The sequence below is a fragment of the Microtus oregoni genome, unplaced genomic scaffold (genome assembly GCF_018167655.1).
Source record: "Microtus oregoni isolate MIOR12 unplaced genomic scaffold, Mior012 000064F_ref0000363, whole genome shotgun sequence".
NCBI classification, from domain to species: domain Eukaryota; kingdom Metazoa; phylum Chordata; class Mammalia; order Rodentia; family Cricetidae; genus Microtus; species Microtus oregoni.
This window is the reverse complement of record NW_024543874.1, coordinates 2,451,717-2,478,564: the sequence shown is the minus strand read 5'-3', so window position 1 is coordinate 2,478,564 and position 26,848 is coordinate 2,451,717.

Here is a 26,848-nt window from a genome sequence, read left to right as displayed (position 1 = left end):
CCTGGTCCGTACAGGTCAGATTTCCGTGCATCACTGCGCTGAGTTTGTTAATGTTTCGCTAGAGACTATTGCATCTGGGTTCAGGAGAATGATTGGCCCACCTTCCTTTCTTTGCTTTTCCCTGGTCTAGTACTAAGTATCTCGATTGTACTAACCTCTCAGTGGGAGACTGGTGGGAGAGCTTCCCATGTATTTGGCTGGAAATCCCCTGTTGGGATATATTAAGTCTCAAAGAAATCTGGATTCTCGCTCAGTGGCTGTGGCTCCTCCCAGCGCTTCTCACCCCACCCCTTCCCTGAAACCTCTCCAACCCAGCTGGACTTCTCTTCTAAGCCACATAAACTTTGACTCTGCTTCCTCTTGGTCTCTTGCTTTCTGGCCGGCTCTGCTCTTGGATCTCTCTTGGTCTGCTTGCCGCTCCCCCCAGCCCCTGTAGTCTGGTCCAGTCAGCTGGCTATGCTCATTCTGGATTTTTCCGAAAGCCTCTGCCTGTTCTCTCCTTCATATTTATAGTAAACCTTCTCCTCGACCACACCTTGGGGCGGTCATGTCCTCATTTGATTTGTCATTCATCTGGTACAGAAACCACAGTAGTGGCATTTACGAATCCCCTTCCAAGGGACTTGGCCTCTCTGAGCCAGGCTGCAGCTCCGACTCTACAAAAGCATGTATGGATCAATTGCTCTTCTGGCTTCTGCCACACACCACTGTATTTGGCTCCAAATTCTAAAGAGTCTGAATTTTCAGCCGTTTCTCCCTCTGCCGGCCCTAACCATCTACCTCTCCCCTCCTAGTCTGTAAATGTCCTCTCTCTGACTCCTAGAGCCTCTGACACCCTCTGGAGCACCCACCATGTGGGTATCTCAAGCCTCCTAAGCCATCTGGGGCCCCACCACTTGCTAAGACATTTGCTCCTCTTCCTCTACTGGAACGCTCCCCCTTTCCCAAAAGCCTCTCTCAGGCTGTTTCTTTAACTGCTTTTACCTCTCCTCCTCTGCTGGATAAGGGTCACCCTAGACTACCTGTTTTGTCTTTTCTTAATGCATAAGTCACACTGGTGTTCCAGGATGCTCCTTGCTACCTACCAGGTCACTGTCACACGGAAAGGGATGCCTCTCCTCTCTGATTCGGGACATGTCTCTCCGCCCTACATTAAAATCCTTGTCACCAGGACTCTTCGCCCTCCTCTACCCCCTTATTCTCAGCTCCTTCCTTGGGTTCCCTCTTCTCTTCTGAGCTACCTGCTCTGACTCTTCCCTAAGCCCTCCTTGGCTTCTACCATATTGGAATCTTCCCCCAGGTGGAATTTCTATATTTTGCCACCCTGTTGCCTCTCATCTCCCTTTGGGATGTCCTGCAGCTTCTTCACAGGCTCTAGACCTATAATTGCCACTTTCCTTCCCTTCCCTCAGAACTGTCTGCTCCGTCTCATCCTTATGCCCTCCTGGGCCCCTAACTTCCTTACCCTCTCCTGGACCTTATATGGCCTTTTCTCTTTTCCTCCCTGTACTTCGAGATTTTATTAAAGTCTCACTGTCTTACTGCAAATGGCTTAGCCTCAGTACAGCTCAGTGGCCTAAAATGAAAACATTTGGTTTTCAAATTCTCTGAAATCCGTAACAACTTCTGCCACCGCACAAACAAATGACCCCACAATCTCTTCCATTAAATGTTCTCTGATCTACACTCCCAAAAGTCTCTTATCACTGTGACGCTCTCAAGAAATCCAAGGCTCTTATGTAAACACTCTTTATCTTGGGATTTGTAAGTTCATTGGTTATAGTCAAAACTCTGGAACAAAACTTTAGCTTCAAGCTTGTAACAAAAGGCTTAGAGTTTAAGAAAAACTACACATAGGCATTCTTACTTGGGTTCAACTCTTGTTGAGAAAAATAGATCTACTAGGAAAACAGATGTTTTTAAATAGCAACCATGTGATTTTCCTCCATCTTAGCTGATGACCTCATTAGGATGGAAGCAAATGTGGCTGGCAGCCATCTCTACTAAGGGTAAAATCAGGTACATGCCCTTGACTTCACCTCCATTTTGATTAAGATGACCATCTAGTATAAATGAAGTCAGCACCTATAGAACTTCTCAGTGCCGCCAAGCTCTCTGTTTATCGTTATATCTCCTTTTCAGACTAAGGAAACAACAGCAGATCTCCAAAATACTTTGGATTAGTATGGATTTTTTGTATGATAAATTCCTAAGATTATCAAGGTCTACTCAGTTTCAGTTTTATTTCTTCAATGATCTCATATATCTCTAACCATAGTAAACAAACTGATTGTGTAGTTTACTTTCAGTTTTTGAGGTTTTGTTTGTCTTTTGCTTTCTAGTGCAAACACTAAACTTGACTGTTCAGCCACATCTGTGAGCATTACGCATGCAAGTGTCCAAGCAACACAAAAAAACTTCATTTTGTGTGCCTGCTTCCATGGTTGGGACTTAAGCTAGGGGACTTCTCTGAAGACTTGTTGAGGACACTCTTCCTCCCGAAAATGCTTCCATATCCTCTGTCAGCCTCCTGGGTACAAGGCTTCTCCACCTCTCACACACGGTGGCAGCGTCTTCAGTCCTGAAAAGTTACCCTGCTTGACCTTACGCCCACTTTCCCCTTTTCTTCCAGCTGAGGCCAGGGCTGACTTTTTCTTCCCTCTTTGTCTGCGGGCAGTGGAACTTCCCTGGTTTGTACCTGTTTGATCCACTGGGGCCTCCTCACAGATCAGGTCCCACCCTGCCCTGCTGTTTCTCCCATAGGTCAAAGAAGGGACAAGTACCTGCCCTGGCTGTTATAGCTCTCAGTAAGGCAATTCAGCACACTCTCCTGTTGATCAGGACAAAGAAAATGTGGAATGATCTCCTTCTCTTTTTTTCTATTATTTCATTCATTTGTTTCATGCATATAATGTATTTTGATCATATCCATCCCACCCCTCTCTCTAACTTCTCTCAGATCCACCCCATTGCCTACCCCCTTCTAACTTTGTGTCCACTTTTTTTTTTTAAATAGCTCACTGATTTGTGTTTTTTGTGCTAATGGCTTCATGGGTCATTCACTGAAGCATGGTCAACCTACCAGAGGCTACACACTCTCCCGCTCCCAGAAGATAACAGCTGTCAATACTTCCTCAACAAGGGTGGGAGCTTGTGAGCCCCTCCTCCCTGAGTGCTACAGTGATGACTAACTTGATCTTGTGGGAGTTTGGCACAAGAAGTCACAGGTGCAGTGAGCTCCTGAGTGCCATGGTCCTGTCATTTCCAATAGATGCTTTGGTCCTCACCTACCTGCGACTCTTACAGTCTTCCCACCCCTTCGTCTGTGTGGTCCCTGTAAGGCGGATGCAGGGGAGAGAGATTTGTGACTGAGCCCTCCACAGACACTCGCTTGCTCATGGTTGTAAGTTTCTCTGTCAGCTGCTGTTCGCAACACAAAGAGACTTCTCTAGTGAGATCTGAGAGCTGCACTAATCTGTACTTAGAGAGCTGCAAATTCAGAGGGCAGTCTGAAACTATGGCCATTTAGCAAAATAATTGTAGGAAGTTCACCCTTGGCGCCTGTGAGCTCCCTGACCATGTATTCTCGGCCTGATTGGCAATACCAAGCACACACGTTTTTTCGCAGAGCGATCCTCTAATCTGTTCAGAAGTCACTGTAATATTCATACCACCAATGCCCCATGGGCATAGCTTACCTTGCTGGTCATCATTGCTCATGGGGTTCACAGCTGGCTAGGACTGTTGACCTGTTCTCCCCCAGCAGCCTGCGTAGCACCTTCTGAAGGCTAGCCAGTATGGAGGAAGCTTCCCAGCAACACCAATTTCATTTTCCCATGTCCTGTGACCAATGTATATGGTGTCTTAGAAACAGGGCCTTACTATCAGGCTCTGTGGACAGTTGAGTGTATTTTTCTTAAACTCTTTGAAGGCCTGCCACCCAGCTCCCAAATAAATGCACAGAAACTTATTCTTTCTTATAAATGTCCAGCCTTAGCTTGGGCTTGTTTCTTGCTAGCTATTCTAACTTAAATTATCCTGTTTCTTTTCTTCTACATTTTGCCTCTGGGCTTTTAACTTTTTTATCTTTCTTTATCCTAAATGTCTTTCTTTCCTTCTTACTCCATGGCTGGCTATGTGGCTGGGTCGCTGGTCACTTGTGTACTGCTCTCCATTTTTTCCAGCTCCTTGCTCTCCTTTCTTCTTTTTCTCTAGCCCAGAGTTCTCCTCCTATTTATTATCTCTGCCTGATAGCCCGGCCTATCCCTTTCCTGGCTAGCTACTAGTTGCTCAGCTCTTTATTAGACCAATCAGATGTTTTAGGCAGGCAAAGTAACACAGCTTCACGGAGTTAAACAAATGCAACACACAAGAATGCAGCACGTCTTTGCATCATTAAACAACTATCCTACAGCAGAAACAAACGTAACACATCTTAAACTAATATTCCACAACAGTCATAACAATGGTGTAGTCTTTGCTGTTTTAGGGGTCTCTGGGATTCCCTTGACCAACAACTTGGGGTTAGGTATCCCACATCTTCCACTTCTTGTCAGTGTCTTCCTGCCACAGGAGTCCTGAAGGTTAAACTAAAGCCCACAGAGCTAGAAACTTCCCTGTATCTCTGCAACTGGAGGGTCTGCCTCCCTCAGGGATTCTCATGCTCTACATGGAGGCTATCTCTTCTAACGCAGTCCCACTTCAAGGCCCGGCTATGACGATCCAGCCACGGGCTCTCTCTCCTAATAACCTCATTCTGAGGGATAATATCCTGTTAGTGCCTATCTACAAGCCTGCCAGCGGTCTCCCACCATCAGCAGCCCTTTCACAGGCATTGGAAGTGTGTGCCCAGGCTGTTCCCACAGTTCCTGCCCACCCCGGATCTGATGATTATTAACTACATGCCTTGGAAAAATGTCTTTTATTTTGTTGCAGCTTAAACCCTATTGGAAGGGTGTTATGAAGCTTTTACCCAGTAATTTTTTTTCAAGATGAGTCAGTTTCAAGATACCCAGACAGGATTTACAGTGGAAGTTGGGTGTTCATGTTTTAATCCACGTTCAATGCACTGATGGCTAACAAGGCTGCCTTAAGTCATCTTCTACCAAAGGCCTCTTCTCCTCCACGCATTTGGAAGTAGATTTCCATCTGCTCTGCAGTCACATAGATTCTGAAACCAAGCGAGTCTGGGGCTTTCTCAGACCTTCACAGCCTAGTGCTCTTCATTTGACCGTTATGTGTAGGGGAGCTGGAAGGCCAAGTCCTGGATATACACAGAGTGGGAAATTGGAATTGAAACTCAAAAGGAACCGCCAGGCAGATAAAGGGGCTTCTGTACTGCAGGAGCCCCAAGGGATCGTTTGGGCTAGAGAGGTAGGGAAAAAAGGGAAGCATTTAGAAGACATTGTGATGCAGTAGATAAAGTCACAAGGACTTAGCAAATGCATTAGGATGTTTGAAAGTAGAGTCTGGGTGGAGAAACGCAAGGCAGCGGCAAAGGGACAGAAAGCAGAAATGGTACTGTGGAGTTTCAGGTTGGAGGTTCTCAGTGAGGTGTAGGAGAGTGGTGGAAAGGTCAGGATGGGAGAGGCATCTCTGATCTCTACGGCCTTCCACTGTATTGACAACCACTTAAGATGGGCATGAACTGACAGAAAGCAGCACCCCTTGGGTAACGCAATTAGAGCTTGCTGAAGGAAACAGAGGGACGTCAGAGCAGCCAGCGTGCACAGCAGTGGCCTGTGATGGAGGTGCCGAGTCCTGTCCCATGAGTCCCTGATCAACAGGTGTGTTGCTCTAAAGAAAAGACCAGGCTTTGTTTGTATTAACAGTATCACAGCCAAGGGTAACAGGCTGAGAGAGAAAACAGTTATAGGCTTGGAACTCCATAGCCAGGCAGCAGAAATATCTTCTTCAAATAATGAGAATAAAATACATTTTCAGGAAAAACTGACATTTTTATTTCATCACCAGGAATTCTAAAGAATATACTTGAGGAAGGAAGATGGGGATGAATAGTTCTGAGAACAAGAAAAAAGAAGCAGCAAAAGTGAGATTTATATAAAGACACCCGATGTGACAAAGCCATGCGAACCAGCAAAGAAAATGATTCTTTCCAACATATGAATCTGAGAAAATTGGTTTGTGGGTAAAAAATAAGATTGGACCTCTCCTGAATAACATACAAAGCATGCAAAATTGATTCTAAGTAGATTAAATTCTTAAACGGAAAGGTAAAACTATAAGGCCTTTAGATTGCATTATAGGAATGTGGTTTCAAGACTCCAGGGTAAGAAAGTATTTTTTGAAGAAGCATTTGTATGGCCCTGGTTAAAGTCTATGAGAAGCCAAACAAACAGACATAAAGGCGAGAAAGAGGGAATTGGGGAACAGGTAGGCAGATGGGGCAGCAGGGAGAAGGTAGAAGGTGTGGTGATAGCAGTCAGTATGAATTATGCATGTGTGAAATTGACAAAGAACACATTTAATTAATAAAAATATGGGAATAAAGATGATGGATCTGTGAAAGGAAATGGTTAGATTTGACTGCATCAAAATGATCTAGTTATGTTCATCGATGGATCCCACAAAGAGAAAAAAGACCTTTCTCCCCCAGCTCAGGAGACGCGTATAGTTCATGTAATGCGCAAAAGAATAATGTTCACAAATACAAAGAACGCCTGCATTCTTATTTAAAAATGACAGATAACCCACTGTGAGGCGGGGAGCGATTGGGGCAGACATCACAAAGAAGAGTGGGGTCAACATCTACAGAAAAAGGACTGCTTTGGATCCCTCACACAGACAATGAACAGTTGGATGAGGACAGACAACAGCACACAGGATTCTCAGGCCAAGCTCATCAACCGCTCCCGCCCTTCTAGACTAAGGCTCTTACCTTGGCTATGTGTGAGCAGCTATGTCTTGAAGATTCAGAAGACCGACCCTGCTCATGATAAGGGATTTGTGAAAATCTTTCAGGAGATTACAGTTCTACACTTAAGAAAGTTCTTGCCAGGAAAAATGTGGGTCATGTCACCAGGCCATTCAAGGATGATAAACCCAGGGACCTAACCAATGGGAAATGTTTTCATTAGATATAGTCAGAAGTTTGCCAAGCACTGGATGAGAGTGATGCTCTGTCTCTCTCCCATCTCAGGTCTCATCTCATATTCATCCAAATCAATCCTCTCTCCAACTACCCTGGTCTCTCTCCATTTCTGTATTTTCACGACTTCCTAATGGATTTTTCTTCAAACCATAAAGATCATTTTTAGGAGATAAATCACAAGGTAAACTTCAAAGTAGTTACACCAGGAATGGGAGAACTTTGTATAACTAAAAATGGATGGGAAAGAGTGTCGAAAGTTTTGGAAAATTTGAGGCAGATAAGTGGGAGTTGGTACTAATAATAGCTTCAGAAGGGAGCACGTGACAGTCACTTTAAAGGGCAGAGTTTGACAGGAACCCCGACCCACCTGTGCTGGGCACTTTTCTCCTCACAAAGGAATCCATCACATTTTTTTCCATGTGCAAATTTTTTGATTGGAAAAATTGAAAATGGAGAACAATAAAGACAGTGTATATTTTATACAGTAATACATTAACAAGGTAATTAAATTACCTCAGCAGAATTATCTCCCAAAGATACGGTATCGTTCCAATTAAAACATTTTCCCACATCTTCTTAGTGGTTAGGAAGCGCAGTCAGCTGTGCCCTTCATGGAAGCCATGTTTACGATGAATAATTATGTGTTTAATATTCCTCGCTAGGTACACTGTAAGATGATGAGTGTTTATCAACTGCCTGGTGTCAATCATGAATGCTGATTTATATGTATACTCTTTATACAGCTTCATGCCTCTTACTGTGCAACCATTAGGAACAGAGAGGCCTGTGAGATATCAGGGACTGCCCACGAGGAACGGCAGGCACACTGAAACTTCAGACAGATACCTGAAATCACTTTGAGGTTACCCTATTTTGTTATAGTTATAATTCTATTCATTCTAAACATGCACATGAAGAGGCCACTTAAACATGCTGCGTCGCTCTGGCATAGTGCCATCCCTTCAAAACTGTGTCTTCTGCATTTTCAGCTACTTACGCACCTTCGTCAACCTTGGACGTAAGTATCCAGACCTCTGAAACATTACACAGGAAACAGGAAGTTGGTGTTTTACCTTCTGGAATAGCCTCGTCTTAATTTAACCTGTCAGCACCAGTGTAGCCTGTCGATCCTCCATACAATCAAAGCATTAATTTCCCCAACTGTCAGTACACATATCGCTTCCAGGATAAATCTATCAAATCAAACCTGACACCGGCCAGGCTTTGCCATCATTAGGTGATGATTAATGTTAAAAACTCCCATTTATCCTGAGCTCCCCTTTTTGAATTCAGACATTCTATGAACAGTAGAGGAGGCTGTGTTCCCGACTAGTGCAGTGTGATCCAAGTGGTTCCTTCAGCTCCTGAGACACTGGGTCTCGACCTCCCCTAATACATTCCTATCTGGAAGATTCATCCAAAGCCCAGTGCCAGACTATCTCTGCTGGGGCCACTCCAGGACCTTGGCACTCTGCTGACTCTCTGTGAATCTTAAAGCAACAATAAACGCATTTCAGACTTGGGTCACAGCGATAGCTAGGCTCCCAGAGACCAGTCTCTGAGGCCGTCTTGTACTGTGTTACTTACAACCTATAGCTTTATATTGAATGCCTACTTATTTACTGGTCCTAGAAAGAAAAATCTCAATCACCTGGAGCTTTCTGGTTCTGGAACTTGTTTTCAGCTTGTCTCTTTGTTTCCCTCCAACACACACACACACACACACACACACACACACACACACACAAGCTTTACTAGCCTCTTTGTAAGCCTGCCAGTTAACCCCCTACCCTCCCTTCCCATAGGCCTTTGTAGTTCTCTGCTTGCAATAATCTTTCCCCATCCTTACCAGGCTTCTCTTCTACAACCTCTGGGTGAAGGTCAATCCGTCAAGGGTCTGCTCCCTAAATGTCTATAGAAATGGCATATGTCAGAAGTGGCATATGTTATCAAGACCCTTTCTCTCACAGTTCCTACCACACTGTCCACTGCCCTGTGAATCCAGTAGCCCTGGATCTGCACATCCCGCTGCTCAGCTCAGTGGTTTTCCTTTGCCAGGTTTTCGCTCCAGTTCCCGCTCCATGTTCCAGAAGAGCCCACACAGCCACAGAGACAAACAGACACACTCCGTGGGGTTCCTTACTCTCAGAGATCACTGGTTTCTTCTGCCTTTTATCCAGTGTTCTGAAAGCCACTATTTCCTGTATTTCCCAGATATACAGTAGTTTGTCACTAGAGAACCATATTAGTCAGCCTTTTTCATGCTGTGACCACTTACCGGAGAGAGCAATTTAAGCAGGAAAGGATGTATTTTAGGTCTTGTTTCTGGGGGTGTCTGTCCATCAAGTCTTGGTACCCAGGGAGAAGAGGACACCCCTCGTTCCTCCAACTAGACCCACTTTCTGCAGTTTCCCCTGTCCCTCAATAGTAAAATCCCTTTAAGCAAATGACTGATTGCAGCCACGCTCTCCAGCAAGGCATGCTCAGACACACTTCCGTAATCTCCCAGTAGTCTCTTAATCCACTTGCATCAGAGATGAAGAGTATGCATCAGGATTAACCACACACAGGGAGCTCTGTAATAAAACTCAAGCCTCTTGTCCTGGTTTATAAAACTCCATCTAACCCAGCCTCTTTTCCTTTAACTCCATCCAGCAACCACTCCCTTCTTAATCCTCCAGGCCTCAGACCCAAGCTCCCTCTAACTGCAGGCCTTCGCCATGCTGTGCCTTCTGCCTGGGTCTTGGGTCCTTTTATGTGCTGTCTCCGCTTATTCAAAGGTGGTCCAAATAAAACTACCCAGTCAGGACAGCCATTGGCCATTTGTAGAATGCTTGTCACATCCTAATGCATTTGATGTTTTTCACACTTCCTTATTTTTGCAGTGGCTGGGGTGAGTGGAGGAGTGGGTGTGGCTCAGAGGACAACCTGCAGGAACCAGTTTTCTCCTTCCACCCTGTGGGTCCTGGAGACTGATGGCAGGTCCTCAGACTTGAGGCTAAACACCCTTACCTGCTGAGCCATCCGGCTCACCCTCATTCTGATGTTCTGGTTTTTGTATTCATTTGGTTCTTCCTCGGTGGCTTGTCATTCCCCTGGAGCAAAGTGTCGCGAGGACGGGATCTTCTCCAGATTTCTTCACTGTGTTCACAATGTAGGTCTGGAGTCCAGCTAACTCGCGGGTAGGAAAAGGATTCAAACCTTCTTCACTGCTCCATAACCTCTCTTCCATAGCAAGTGCTACAGAGCTTGCGTGGGCACATCCCGCCTGTGTACCACGGCTCTAATGGTCTAATGGTGGGGAAGATGAAAACAGAACTTCAGTGGCACGCCCCGCCTTGTGTACCACGGCTCTAATGGTGGGGAAGATGAAAATGATCGTTGCGAGTATTTGTTGGGCTCTCTTTCCTGTGTGCTTCAATGAAGAACTCCGTGTTATTTACTTCACTTAAATTCTATTAAAACCCTATAAGGTAGTTTTTATAGTTAGCCTTTTTTAGGCAAGGAAACAGAGGCGCAGACAAATTGCGTGGCTTTCTGAATGTCTCCCATCTAGAGCCATCATTTCAACCAGGCCCCAGAGTATGTTGTCCAGCTTGTCTTCCAGACCGGGCGGTGCCCAGTACTGAGTTTTATTTTTATACGACTGAGCTGGATGTATTCGGCTCCGAGATCTGCCCGGGTCGTGCCGCTGTCTAGCCCAGAAGCATCGTGCAGCACATCTGTCTCCCATTACTCTTGCTTGCCAGAAAAGCCCATGTTGTACTATTGTATCCAACCCTCGTGTTTCTACTGTGGCATAAATATGCTTAACCAGCTGTTGCTAACGCTTTGTAATGCTCGTGACAACTCTACTGAGAACCGCCTCTTAGCGGAGCAGATGGTGTGAAATCAAGCAGGCAAGTGGAACCGCACCGAGAGCACGGGAAGGTGCTGGCTGACCGAGGCAGCAATTTTTGTCTGATGGCTTGAATCTAAGGCAGGCCGTGCCCCAGTTCTTATGCCTAGTGGTCCCAAAGGCAAGGTAAAACCGAAGATGAGGCTAAAAGAAAGATAGCTGTGGGCATGGAGGGCTCTTAGAAACAGTATGTGAAGTGATAAGGCTGTCAGGGAGGAAGGGGCGCTCCACAGAGCAACTGCAGGCAGAGAACAGTAGGAAGGCACCAAGCTAAGGATTAAAGGCTACGGAGATGGAGATGGAGCCATCCCAGAGAGAAAGGATAGCTGTGGACCATCCCCTGCAAGACACAGGCTGAAATATGGTGACTGGTCTAATGATGTTGAAGGGTGTGGTTCTGGAGAGGAACGGTCATCTTTCCTGTTAGTGGCTTGGTTCTCAGAGGAAGGGAGCTAGTGCCCTGGAGAGAGTGGCTGGGAAGTGACTGCTTTGGGACCCCTGCTTGGTCCTGCTTGTTCCTCTGACTTCTGCCTCGCGCACCAGTCCCAAGGCATCACCACGCTCTTGGGTTCCTTGGTCCCTGAAACACAAGTGAACTTACTCTCTCGGTAGAGTTTTGAATCGTAAATATTTTCATTATGGAAACAGAAAATGGACCAAAATACATAGCAACACACTAACAATACTGACTGTATGAGAGACACACACTGCACAATGTGAAAAGAAAAAGCCAGAATCAAACAGCCTGGGGTTCAAAGCTTAGGCGCAGGCTGTGGGCCACTGGGAAAATTCCTTAAACCCTTTATGTTTCTATCATTATCTTTTAGGTAATAAATCCTACCATAATGTTTGCAAAGGCGGGGCTAGGACAGAGACTAGCTGCCTTTGGAGACAACACTTAAAACAGAACCATTGGAAAGGTCCTTCTTAACTCCCAAAATATAAACAAGGACAGCCAAGCCAGTTCTACACCCGGCTGGGTAGCAGAGGGCACCTGGGGACGAGAGAGAGGAAGCCATCTGTGTGTGAGATAGGTGAACACAGGAGGACCTGGGGAAGTGAGACTGGGCCCTGCACAGCACAGCACAGTGGGCCAACAGGAAGCCAGCAGCCAACAGCAACTCTAATGCTAAGGCAGTGCAAAGGGCCCTGCAGGAAGTGCCACAGGGGAGAGAGCCCTGAATCCCCTCCTTCTCCTTGGTGGGAGGGACATTTAGCATTTCAGGGACCCTGTCAATGCCAAAGGCTAAATGAAATGCATGCTAAAAAGAAGCATTCCATGTTTTTCAATTAAATTCATTCCAAATATTTGATTGTTTGTAAGATCAGGGTATGAAAACATTAATTTAATTCTTTTGAGACCAAGTCTCAATTCCCCTGGCTGTAAGACCATCCAGGCTGAAAATAACTGGAATTCCATGAATGTTGGATGAGCCTGCAGAGCCATCTACACTGCCCTTGAGCAAGATTTATGATCTCCTGCAACATTGGCCGCTGCCAATTCACGGCCATACATTTTGGCAGATCTGAGCTTGCTTACTTCAAAAGGAAGAAAAATGATGACATTCTGAAATCCATCTGATGTGTGTGTCTGTTGGCATCTGCTTACTTGTGGTGTTGACACACCAGGTAGGTGCTGTTTCAAATACGTGCACATACAAGGTTAATTGTCCTTGAAAACAAGACATGGTAGTCATGAATCTTTCTTATCTAGTTTTGCCATAAACACCATGAAGAAAAAACAGAGAAAGATCGCAGTTTTGGGCTTTGGAAAAGCTTCACTTGAAGGGAATGTTCCAGCAAACACTGGAAAGAAGAGAAGAAATGAGACATGGGGAAAAAATATTCCAGAGAAGAGAATTCCTGAAGTGTTCGAGGAAAAGGGCAGTCAGTGGGAGTGGAGCAGGTGACTGGGGGTCAGAGTGATCACGGGGAGGGGGGCCAGACAGGGGGGGACTCTGTTCAGCTCCCCACCGAGTGGGTGTGGCACCATTTAGTGTGTTCAGAACAAAGTACTGGCATGGTCTAGCTTCTGCTCCTTGAGAATCTATCTTTCCACTGAAACAGTGAGAGTTATTCCCTAGAGTATGGTAGCACGGGAAGCCGGAAAGCTAGACAGGAGATGCTGCAGCCGCCTAGAAGAGAGATCCACCTAGACCAAACACAGCAGTGAGGTTGGTGAGAGATGGTTGGGAAGTTCATCTCAAAGGCAAAGTACAATATCCTGACAGGTTTAGGAGTAGAGATCCCCCCCCCCAAAAAAAATAAAAGACAGGATTTACTAATAATTTGTTTGGGTCTACACAGCTGGAAGACTGGAGCTGGCATCAAGTGAAAGGAGAAAGAAGGCATGGAAAGCGTTCCAGAGAGTCACAGGTAAAAGTCCTAACCCTAGCACTGATCTTTTCAGAAACTGAATCTAATGCAGATGTAAGGAACTGATGTGAAGACATTCCAGGATAGGCCTGGCTTCTAATTTAATAGGACGAATGTCTTTTAAAATAGGGCAAAGTGATTTAGACAGACACATTAGCAGAATGGCATGTAAAGATGAAGAAAGAGAGCCATATATTAAGGAATATCACAGACTGCCAGCAAACTAGCAGAAGCCAGCGGAAAGTCCTGGGCAGATTCAGAAGGCTTTAAGCTGAGCCTCTCTGGGTATGAGGTGGCTACTGAATCACGTAAGGGTAGGCATGCAGCAGGCAACTCAAAGTTACACATATAAATCCGCAAAGGAGGCTCAGGCTAGGGGCTTTTTTATGAGTCGTAAGCATGCTCACAGTACTTAGAGCCAGGAAACAGACAAGATCTAGAGGCTTACAGGGTGAGTGCTGACAGAGCTGTAGCTCAGTAGTGGAGTCCCTGCCTAGTGTGTCTTCATAGGCTGTGGGTTTTATTTCCAGCAGTGACTTAAGAAAAATAAAAAACAAACAAAAAAAAGCAATGCTTAAAAAAAAAAAGTGCCAACACATACAGAAAGAGTTCTAAGGAGGAGGGGGAGTTCAGTGTCCAAATAGGAGAAAGAACCAGTGAAAAAGTCACATGCAAAGTGAGTGGAAAACAAGAAAAGACACATCCCAGCCACTGAAGATGGCGAGAGCAGCTATGTCACATGTCCCAGTGGGGCACTGCCCACTGGAGCTAGCAATGTGGGTGATTTAGCAATTCTCCCGGACTAGGAGCGGTGAAGGCTGAGTAGGCAAAGAGAGATGAGGAGGCAAGACGTTGGCGATATTGGCAACGGCTCTTTTTAAAAAGAAGCGAAGAAACTGAGAAGTAGCTGTAGGCGCTAATGGTTTGAGAGATATATGGTTGTATGTGGGCAGATGTGTGCAGGTGTTGAAGATGGAAAAGAATACTGTACTTACATGCATTTGGGAATAACTTAGAAGAGAGGAGAATTCATCTCTTTTGGGTTTATATTATGTAAGACTGAAAGGAAGGTAATCCAGACAGGGCCCCCGTGCTGCTAGGGCCATATAGCATCTACTTTTACATGCGACACTGATTAACGATGGTCTGCCTAAACACACAGGCAAGCCTTTTTCTGGTTGTGTCTGTGAGAGAGAGTAGCACTGAACCCACAGACCGAGTAAAGCAAACTGCCTTCCCTGATGTGGATGGGCACCATCCAAACAAGAGAAAAGTTGACTAGCACAAAAGCGATACAAGGAACCTCACCTACCTACCTGAGGCACCGCTCTCCTTGGGCCTCAGACGGGAACATAGGCCATCTACTCTACAGAAGATTATGGGCTTCCATCATTGTGAGATTCGGTTCCTTGTGATAAATTTGTAGGACGGTGGCTTTTGTTTCTCTGGACAGACTTGGCCAACACAGAGGACACAGCTCATCCTATCTGTACTGTTCTAGGGGGCTCACTGTGGATAGACACCTAAGGAGCAAGACACGAGACTTGTGAGATGACGCACTCCCCAGTAAAGTGTATTTCTCTGAGATGCTGCTTCTGTTTCGACCTTAATGAAAGCGTGGAGCGAGAGGCTGTTTATGGAACAGACTATGCAGAGATGTAGATAAAACGGGCATGTCCTGTCTCAGCTCCTTTACTATGAAAACCACAGGTGGACATAAAGGGAAGTATAGATTCAGGACAGCTGCTCCTCTCGGACACAATGTGACAGCTCTCCTGATTTTGTTAAGAATGGCTTTGATATTTTACCTGATTGGGAAGAAACCCAAAGGAGGATAGTATTTTGTGAGATACGAGAAATTTTTAAGAATCAGATTTACATCCATGAGCTTTGTTGGAGCATAGTCACACTTCTTTGGATACTTCTAGTCATTTCTTTCATGGAGTTGAGTAGTTGCAACACAGGCTTTCTAGAATGTTCATTATCTGACTTTTTTACAAAAAAAGACTTTTTTCTCTTCTTTCTTTCATTGTTTTGTTTTGTTTTATTTGTTTTTTGAGACAGGGTTTCTCTGTGTAATGACCTGACTGTCTGAAGCTTGCTTTGTCAACCAGGCTGGCCTCGAACTCTCAACGATCCGCCAGCCTCTGCCTCCCAAGGGCTGAGATTCCAGGCATGTGCCATTACCACCCAGCTCAGAAAAGATTTTCTAATTCTACAGTTTGGTGCTCTGAATCCAGAAATGATAAAAGGGGTCAAAGTCTCTGGACCCAGTTGGGTCAGATCCAGGAGCCAGGTGTTATCTGGATCCTATAAACGGATCAAACAGGAGCCCAGAGTCTGGGGCTTTTCATTGAGTAGGTCTGAAGGCAGAGAAATCAGGTAGGGTAGAGAAATGTGGAGCCTTTGTACACCGAGTTCATCATAGCATCTACACACTTTGAAAGGGAACTCCATAAATGAAATTGTTGTGGTTTGGGTAGGAGTCAAATGTCCATGGAGCAAAGCATCAGTACCCAGTCTATGGCATGGTTAGAAGGTAGCAGCATCCTTAGGAACTTAGCCATAGGTGGTCTGATCACTGGGGATGCCTAAAACGGGCTAGTAGAGCCCCAGTCCCTTTATTTCCCCCTTTGCTTCCCTCCTGCCATGGAATGAGCATCTTGCTCCACTGTGAGTTTCTCTGCCTCGTATTGGGGCTCAGAACAGGGGCAAACAAGATGGACTGAAACTCCCCCAAAATGAGACCAAAATAATCCTTTTCTCTTTGTCAGTTGTTTATTGTAGGTATTCACCAGAGAGACAGAAGAGTAACACAGATAGCAGAGCTCTTCAGTTGCTTTGGCAGATGAGGAAATTACAGGCCTGCAGAAATGAATGTATTTCCTCAGGCTCCAGGACAGTCGGCAGCTGACTGGACTAGAGCCCACGCATCTCCACTTCTCCCCTCAGTACCCTTCTGCAGCCTCTGCGGAGTGGGCTTCTGGTGCCTCTGAAGTGAGAGTCTACTCCTTCAGACTGTTTAGGTATCGCTCTTTCTTCTTGTAAAAATTGTCACCAGTCCTCCTATGGGGCATTCAGAGCCTGCAGAAGCCTGTGTGGTGCTAAACTGGGAATTTCCTTTATTGGTCTGAGAATGCTGTTCTCAGTCAAAGCCGGAACTCTGTAAGAGCCGTTTTCACATTGTCTGAACTTCCAGCTGGGTATAAAATATAGCTCCTGCCATTCAAAAGTTGTCTCTGCCTTCAGACTCTGAAACCTTTCCAGAGACAGTCTGTCAAGAACGTCCATGTATCCAATTTAAAAATATAGATTTTTCTGCTTTAAGTTAAAGCCCAAATATAGCCTCAAATTTGCTTGAGCAAGTACATTTAATAACATCTAAATGTCCTCATCTATTAACTATTCATCCATTTTCTCCATAACCACTTACAATAAATATTGATGACTGTCTGGCCTTGGAAATGGCTACACACACAGGGGAATATTCATGTATGTCTCATTGATTTTCCTGACAGGGCCAAATGGAGCAGGTAAGCCAATTTAGCACAACCAATTTCCAGTTTTGCAGAGACTAAATAGAAGTGCTATGGAGATGAATAATCAATCTCATACCATTATTAATAATAAGATTTAGCTCACAAACAGCTCCTTCAGTCTTCCGCACACCTTACAACATTAATAAATCCATTCTTCAACACCTCAGGGAGGTGTTTTTATAACAGGAACTAGAAGAGAGATTTAAGTAGCTGCCTAGGGTTAGGTCCAAGTCTTACTGTGTCACAAAGCAACAACTCTCTCTGTCCCAAGTGTTGATTCCCCAACTTCTTAGATATTGAGGAGCTATTGCAAGCCGAGTATGCAAGTATAATTTTTCAACTCGAGTTTTTTTTTCTTTTTTTTTCTTTTTTTTTATTGAGAAAAGGAAAAAAAAAGTATCCGCCTTCTCCCAGCCTCCCATTTCCCTCCCCCTCCTCCCACCCTTCTCCCCCTCCCCCAAACTCCTCTCCCCCTCCCTCTCCAGTCCAAAGAGCAGTCAGGGTTCCCTGCCCTGTGGAAAGTCCAAGGTCTGCCCCCCTCCGTCCATGTCTAGGAAGGTGAACATCCAAACTGGCTAGGCTCCCACAAAGCCAGAACATGAAGTAGGGTCAAAACCCTGTGCCATTGTCCTTGGCTTTTCATCATCCCTCATTGTTTGCCATGTTCAGAGAGTCCGGTTTTATCCCATGCTTTTTCAGTCACAGTCCAGCTGGCCTTGGTGAGCTCCCAATAGATCAGCCCCATTGTCTCAGTGGGTGGGTGCACCCCTCGTGGTCCTGACTTCCTTGCTTATCTTCCCCCTCCTTCCGCTCCTCATTGGGACCTTGGGAGCTCAGTCCAGTGCTCCAGTATGGGTCTCTGTCTCTATCTCCATCCATCAACAGATGATGGCTCTCCCGGTCTCAACTCGAGTTTTTAAGTGTGTAATAATGCTGCTATTTTGTAGTACTAAACCAAACCATGTTCAGTGTCGACACACAAAAAGTGAAGATCCCATGCTTTGGAGAAAAACTTGAAGATCAGGGACGAAAGAGCCATGAATCACCAAACAGTGCGCAACAGTACTTAACCTACATCTGAGGTGTCAGAAAGGCATGGCCATACAGAGAGACACCAGAGCCACCAGGAACAGCCACCGTGATAAGGCAGTGCTTGAGCCAAACCCTACAAGGTAGCTGGGAACTGGGGTGGGAATGGAGAGGGACATTCTAAGGGGAGACATGAAGACACACGGATGTGGATTGTGTCTCGTCCTCTGGAAAAGGAACACTCTTTAGCTCGACCAGATGCAAGACAATACACTGCTGCCACTGTGGCACACTCAACGGTTCAAATCTAGTGCCAGTGCCCCAACCCCCGTAGGCACTGTCCTTGACAATGTGAGTTTGCATGGCATTTCCCCATCTAGGTTGGTTGGGTCCTGTTTCCTCTTCAGGGCTATGCTGGATGTTACAGACAGGGCACACCGAAGTGATGTATACGGCTGCTGAAGCTAGTTCAGACACGCCAACGCCACCTCTGCCTCGTCCTCTCAGTACCTGCTGTGCTGAGCAGTCAGTTCCAACCTACTAGCTTGGGATGACAAGCCAAGGCTCCACAAGTCAACAGCCTCAGCTGAGGTGGACAGCTACATCAACCTCCTGACATAAAATTAGGAATGCTTCCAGATGGTTCCAGCCACTCGCTGTCAAGTCACCTCTGACTCTTGAGTGTTCACGGCTGAGACTCCAGAAGCCTAAGCACAGACAAGCTGTTCCCTCTGTGTCCTGTCTCAATTCCTCACTCACTGAATCCAAAGAGTGATCAAAGGGTTAAAATCTGGGAGTGGATCTGTTAAGTGACAATAATCATCAGTGCAATCAGGCTTTGGATTTTATTTCATTCTCAGCCCATGTAGAACATCTGGGCAATTTCACAGGAGAGTGCAATGTAAATCTTTTATCCCCACTTGAGGCTGGATACCAGGGGACCTTGCATGAAACTGGACCATCTGGTTGGTGTTTCTGCATCACCTATGGATCCATCCTCCTTGTAGGTGACTCTCGGGTGTCACCTTTCTGACCGTGTTGTTGGTTTTGTCATTCATCCTCATCTCCTAGCTCACTGATTTTCATTCCTGACTTTGCAGGATCTTTGAGAAACATTAAAGGTTTTTGTTTTGTTCTGTTTCTCTATTCCTGAACCCGTTGGCTCAATGAGATCTGAATGACTTGGGGAGGGGAGCTGGGGCATCTGGGTTCTTCAGGGGTCTTAGGGTAGGATGCTGACATCTGCGTACTGAGTCCCCCCACACCACACAGACAGGGGAAAGTGGCTTGAGCAGCCTCCCTGTAATATGATGTGGTACAAAACCTATACACTGTAACATTCAAAGCACTTTTCTCTCACTTGGTACATAAAGAAGTTCCTAGATGCTGGGAATCATGGCATAATCAAAGGAAAGGTCACAGAATTGAGACCACATTACACGAGGCCCTGGCCATGAACTTGGGAAGGACTCCGAGACTCTGGTCAGGAGGGTTTTCTATTTAGAAGGGACAGCTCCATGTTATGGCTTCACGAGAAACAAAATGAAACACTCTAGCTTATGTCAAAGACACTGGGGGAAAGAATCAGCAAAGCCCCTGTAAGTGCATGTGTCTGCGAAAGGTCTAGGGAGGCCTGGGGCTGCAAGACTCGAAAGCAATGGACAAGCCAGGATTGCATAGGAAGAGACCAGAAAGGAAGAAGTCACAATACTTGGTGACCTTGTATGGTCATCTGGTATCTTTGAACTTCAATTTCCTTCATAAATATAAAAAAGGAAGACAAAGCCGGGCGGTGGTGGCGCACGCCTTTAATCCCAGCACTCGGGAGGCAGAGGCAGGCGGATCTCTGTGAGTTTGAGACCAGCCTGGTCTACAAGAGCTAGTTCCAGGACAGGCTCCAAAACCACAGAGAAACCCTGACTCGAAAAACCAAAAAAAGAAAAAAAAAAAAAAGGAAGACAATTGAGGTCTCTTTCCCAAGACAGAGCTATGGTTTTTGCTCTTGAAAAGCTCTTCATTTTGTGTGCGGACCATGTGTTTCTGGTATCTTGGTGCCTGGGGCCTGTTGACCCTGGAGAGGGTAATTCACTTCTTAGAGATAGCCCACACATGCGGACCAACAAGTCCAGAGCCACACCCTGACCACCTTCTTATTAGTGAAAGGATGCCAACCTACTCAAGCACGTGGCTCTGGCAGGCCCTGCTCCCCATTTCCTCTGTCTTTCTATATAAGCATTAGATTATATTCCTAAAGCTAGCCCCAAGGTCTATTCCCTAATTTGGCCATTTTCTCCTCCAAGACTGATTACCAAGGCCCAGTTATAGAAATATTGACATGCAGTAACCAACCTCCTTTGGCTCACCTAATTAACATGCCCAATTAAAATTAAACACCTCATGCTAACAAGGGTTTTCCATTTTGCCTTTATAAACCGCCATTTTCATGTGGGCCACATCTGTCTTTTCTTTATCCAGAGGCAGTCCTCGGTCCCCCAGGACAAATACTCCTGCCCTCTTTCCCTTGTTCCCTTCTGCTTCTTCCTCATCCTCTATCTCCTGTCTTTGCATCTTATTCCCGGCCTTCTACCTCTCTGGGGCAAATAAATTTCCTTTATACTGAGAACTTGATCTTGGGGTGTCTTGAGCCAACTTTGAGTTTCCCTACAACTAGGCTTTTACAGGACTCTGACTCACTGTCCCCCAATTCTAATAGCCCATTGTCAGGTGTCAGATGACTAAAGACATCCCTCAGACTGCTGAGAGCATTCAGACCAGCCTCTTCCTGTTCCACCTACCCTACTTAGGCACCCCTTCCTTAAAAAGCCACAAGGAAAGCTCTTGCCCGAGTTTTCCCTTGTGCCCCAGCCTCCTAATCCATTGTGGTGTGTCCCTGAGTGACTCCTACAGGGTAGACAACATCCTCTTGGGACTGTAACAAACCATCTCAATAGCAGTTCTGCAGTTATTTCCTCTGAATTGAAATATCCCATTTTGAAGAGAAGAGGGAGTCTTCCAAGACTCAGGAAGCCTGTGAAACTTAGAAGGCCCAGGAAGCCAGTGAAACTTACAAGATTAGGAAGCTCAGAAAGTTACAAGATCTGCCCTACTGTCTCCACGTTTACATAAACAGTGGATGATTTTTTTGAGAAGAGACTCTCCCAAGGATACACATTTCCTGCGTCACTACCCATCTTGGGCTGGACGCTTTGGTGAAGCAGCTCCCAGCCGTCACTTGTTGCTCCTGTAGTTGACCTCAGTAAACTCACTGATTCACCAAGCTATGTAAGGATACGAAAAACTTTAAAAAGCTTTACTTGAGGGCTGGAGAGATGGCTCAGAGGTTAAGAGCACTGATTGCTCTTCCAGAGGTCCTGAGTTCAATTCCCAGCAACCACATGGTGGCTCACAACCATCTATAATGAGATCTGGTGCCCTCTTCTGGCATACAAACATGCATGGAAGGAATGTTGTATACATAATAAATAAATAAATCTTTAAAAAAAAAAGCTTTACTTGATTAGGAGCTGGTTAAGACACATGCTTTGAGCCTTTTGCAACATCATAGGAGTAAGCAGGAAAAAACCAAGTGTTCCTGGCAGCTAGCCGCCTAGCCTTGTGGTCTAGACAGGAGCAGAAATAACTGCTTGGGGGGAGGGCGGGGCGCATGCACAGAAACAGAAGTAGCTGCACACAGAAGTAGTCCGTACCTTGTACTCAGCAAAACTAACCCTTGACCCCGAGTAAACCTGGCTTGCGTTTTTTGCCTATATAATGTCAACCCCAAATGATGAGGGGGTCTTCTCCTTACTGCACTGTGTCGAGTAGTGGTTGAGCCCCCAGCCTGGCTGGAGAGCACACTGAATAAACCTTGCTTTTGCATTCTGGACTGGACTGGAACCTGGTGGTGGTCTCTCTGGGGGATCTCAACTTGGGGACAACAGCTAGACCACTGGTGGGATCATTTCTTTGGTCTGCCATTGGTGTCCTGTCTGGGATGGAATTGTCCTGATATGTCACAGCTGTGGGGTGTGGACATTGAGGAATTAGCCACCAAAGAAGTCCCCACTCTGGTCAGCATCTAAGGCCATGCTGCACTGGAAAATCTGGCACGAACCCCCCTCTCACACAAACGCTCTTGCTGGACAGTGTGCACTGTTGGGCAGTATTGCCCTCACGGCAGTCCCTTGGCCCCTCAGTACCATACTGTCTCTCTCTTTTTTTTTTTTTTGGTAAGATTTTTTTTTTAATTGAGAAAAGGAAGAAAAAAAAAAAACAAGTTTCCACCTCCTCCCAGCCTCCCATTTCCCTCCCCCTCCTCCCACCCTTCTCCCCCTCCTCCCACCCTTCTTCCCCTCCTCCCACTCCTCTACCCCTCCCTCTACAGTCCAAAGAGCAGTCAGGGTTCCCTGCCCTGTGGTAAGTCCTAGGTCCTCCCCGCTCTGTCCATATCTAGGAAGGTGAACATCCAAACTGGCTAGGCTCCCACAAAGTCAGCACATTGCGTAGGATCAAAACCCCGTGCCATTGACCTTGGCTTCTCATCAGCCCTCATTGTTCGCCATGTTCAGAGAGGCCAGTTTTAACCCATGCTTTTTCAGTCACAATCCAGCTGGCCGTGGTGAGCTCCCAGTAGATCAGCTCCACTGTCTCAGTGGGTGGGTGCACCCCTTGTGGTCCTGACTTCTTTGCTCATGTTCTCCCTCCTTCTGCTCCTCATTGGGACCTTGGGAGCTCAGTCCAGTGCTCCAGTATGGGTCTCTGTCTCAATCTCCATCCATCACCAGATGAAGGTTCTATGATGATATGCAAGATATTCGTCAGTATTGCTATAGGCTAGGGTCATTTCAGGTTCCCTATCCTCAGCTGCCCAAGGAACTAACATACTGTCTCTCTTAATGTGCATCGTAATGGCGTGCTGATATTACACAGGAGGGACCGACTGTCTCCTCCAGGCTGCCCAAGTGTCATGGCATGCACCACAGGTTTAATTTCAGTTTTGAGTTTCATGGCATTTAGATAGCAACAATTGATTAGGGGAGGGGAGAGAAGAAAGTCAGTCACTGAAAAAAAAAAAATCCTGAAGAAACACTCACCACTTTGGAAAAGGTCACCAGACAAATAATTGCCTTCTGAGTTGGGATGGTTCCTGTTGTCATTAAGCCCCAACAGAGACCAGATACACTTTAATACTCCCAGTAAATGCCGAGCGACGACCGTGCCACCGCGGCCACACAGACAATTACGGCAACCCAATCTGTGCCTGAGTTAGAAGCCTGCTTTTTCCCGTTCATTCTTTTTGTTCTGGGTAGGATGAAGTGACAGCCACTCTTGTTCCCCCTTTCTGCCGAGATGGGCATTTTATCCCGGGAAACAGCACTAACTCGGGGCTTCATTCCCCTCACCTAATTCAGGACCAGCATTGTCTTTACAGCAGGTGTTTCTCATTCCTGCTCTTCTGCCTCCCTGGAGCAGAGTAGAAGAACAATTGCACCCACCAATCTGGGGGCTTTCAAATCATCCCTCCTGGCTTGTTTGCCGCTATGGGGGAGGGGGCTTCATATGCCTCTGCTCCAGCTTGGATCCTTGCGTATTTGAAGATAACACTATAAGGAGGTAAGTATGGTGAGGTGAGGGTATATGGACCCAGATGCTACAATATTGGAATTCTTATGGAAAGAGACTCAAGAGGGCTCGCTATGTTTCTCTCTACTGCAGGGGGTACAAGGAGAAATAAGCTGTCTGCATTCAAGGAAGAGAACCTTTACCAAGAACTGAATTTGCCACATTGATCTAAAACTTTCTAGTCTCCGTGAATGGAAGGAAATGAATTTCTGGTGTTGAAGGCTCACAGTGCAAGCTGTTTCGCTAAGGAAGCGTGAGCAGAGTGATACCAGCAGCTCTCGAGAGGAGAGGAAAAGAAAGTTCCCTTTGTCCGTCCATCAAGTGAACCCTCAAAGCCTGGACAGCCTGGGTGTAATATGGCAGCAGAGATACAGGGTGTTCTCACTGCTGTGGTTCTTCCGCGTGCAGATAGGGGGATCATGTTAGCCCCCCACCACTGCAGTGGAATGGATGAGAACAGTCACGACCTTGACTAAGGAAGGGCTGTGGGCAGCTGTCATAGGCAGACATAGGTGTGCCTGTGCATATTGGTCTTCTTGCAAGAGTCATTAGTCCCAACATATGTGTAGGTGACGGGCTATCTGAACCAGTGGCAGGATTCACTTTGTCCTAGAAAGCTGGTCTTAGAATTATTTGGAAACAATGGTCAGTGAACCTCAATGGGCCCTGACCCCTCAACTGCTGCAAATTGATTTTCTGTTTTGTTAATAGAAATCAGCTTAGGCTTGAGTTCTCCAGTGTATCTTTTTTTAGGCTTGGCTCTCAAAAGGCTCCCGAGTTGACCTGAGCCTGTGACCAAGCCATGTGCACTGGTGTGTCCCGACTCTGAAGCCTTTGCATGTGGGCAAGGACACTAGTCTTGGGGCTAAATGTCTGTCAACCTCATGACTGTAAATCAAAAAGGTTTAACTTTGCTTATGAAGAATTTCTGGCTCTACCACATAAGGTGAAGTCACAACAGTAGGGGAGCTCAGAGGCAAAGCGATTTGGCAACAGCAAAGAAGAACTCGTGTCTGTTTCTGCTCATTTCGGGTACTGCAAAATTCCTAGCCAAACTAGTTAAAGGGGGAACTGTATATAGACTCCTAGCCCGAGAGCTGTCAGTCTATCACAGGGGGGTAGCTGGGTGTGTTGGTTACTTTCCTGACACTGTGATAAATATCAGGATCACGTGATTTAGAGAAGGAAGGGTTTATCTGGGCTTCTGTTTCTAGAGGATCTGCATTGAGGCCTAAGATGCACCTTTCCAATGAGCTTCCAAGTGGTGCTGATGTGGTTGGTTCAAAGTGCAAGACCAATGTCTCAAATTCCTGCTTCTATAAATTAACTGACCGGGACAATAAAGATGATGGAGCCTTGATGATCCCTCTCCCTCCCTCGCTCTCTCCTGTGTCCTTGGTTCACTATCTATACTGTGCCAAGTCGCGCAGCAGTGAAGGTGTCTTTCCACCTTCTTCAGGTTTGATGCCCGAATCTGCTGGAGTAAACTGATTGATAGTAAATTAAGAGGTCAGGGGAGATGCACAACTTTATCTCATGCACAAGGGCATCGTAGAAAACGTGGGTTCCTGTGCATCAGTAACTCAATGAAATTTAAAAGTTTATTGACCTTCTCCATAGGGAAGACCTAGGTGGGCACTGTGGGTGAATTTAAAGGGAGAGTGAACATTTGAGAGAGGAGGAATGGGCCTAGGGAGCGGGAGGAAAGCTTGCACTCTGAGCATGGTGTGTGATGCTGGGCTACTTTCCTGCCAGGTAACCGGGAGGATCCAGCCTGCAGGGAGATAGGGACCTAGGGCCTCTCTGTCTGTCGGTCTGTCTTTCTATCTATCTGAACTTAGAGTGAAGCTGGGCTAGGGAAAGGTCAGAGGGACTTTGATAATGAAACATCTGACTTTCAGTTGAAAATGCAAACTATGGCAAAGTGCCAACACTTTGGATGATTTTCCCCCATATCTTGGCCTTATGGTTGCATCAAATCCTAAATGAAAACCTTTGATTTCCCCATTCTTTTCTTTATTCTCTCATCAGGTAAGACTATGCAGATTCTTTAACTCACAGGGTAGTCTGAGTAGTGAGTCCTTGCCAGGGAATCTGTGTCTTTAACAATTTGTCCAGGAAAGCCTGCTTCAAGACATGAGTACCTGGGCTCAGAGTCCCAGCCCCTGTGTAAATGTTGGGCTGCAGAGGCAGGTAGATCCTCAGAGTTTAGTGGCCAGTCTTGCCGAATTAATCCCTAAATTCTGTGAGAGACTGGGGGGGGGGGGGGGGAGAGAAAAACCTGTATTTCTCATACAGGTATATAGATATAGCGAAATGCTGTTCTGAGCCAGCATAGAAGCTGAGCGTGTAGAGCAGCAACAGAGTTCATGCCTACCCTAGTTCCCATCCTCAGCACCACAAAGTCAGCCAATGAACTAGTGGAGCTCAGTAGAAATACAGTGCAAACCCCATGTAATTTACAATCTCTGTGCTTACATTTTTAGAAAGCGAAAATAACTAAATGAAATAACCGTTAGCAATGTATTTTGTTTGGCTCACTGTTGTGGGATATTTGTGCACTGCGTGAAGATGTATTGTTATGATAGGTGTAATAAAGATCTTGACCAACAGTGAGGCCAGAGAGGACAGGCAGGATTTCCAGCAGAGAGAGAGGAAGTCAGGGATGAATCTAGGTGAGCAGGAGACACCAACAGGTTGCAAAACGGACACACAGGACACGGGAAAGGTAAGCAAACCATGTAATAGAATGTAGATTAATAGAAACAGGTTAATTAAATTATAAGAGCTAGTCAGAAAAAACACCTAAACTAAGACCAAGGTTTCATAATTAATAAAAAGTCTCCATGTCGTTATTTGTGGACTGGCAGTTCCAACAAGAAAGTATTATAGCCCACTAATTTCAGCATATCATCATTTTAGCATGTAATAAATATAAAATATTGAAATAATTTCACAAAGTTGATCTACACAGCTTTTGAGTCTGTTGTGTATTTCAAACCACTTAACCACTCAGCTGAATTAAGATTAACCACATTTCCAGCCCTCAGTCGGGGCCCCCATCTCAGAACTCTTGAAACATAAACTCTGGGGAATGGCCCAACTGTCTGCTCAAGAGCCCTTCGGGTGATTCTGGTCTTTGCTTAGCTTTGAGAACCATAGATCTAGGCCAAGCCTTCTGAACTTGACTACGCAATGGAAGCACTTGGGAAGCTTAGAAATGAGCATATGCATCGCTCCTATCTCCAGATAACAGAAGTTCTGTAGCTGTCT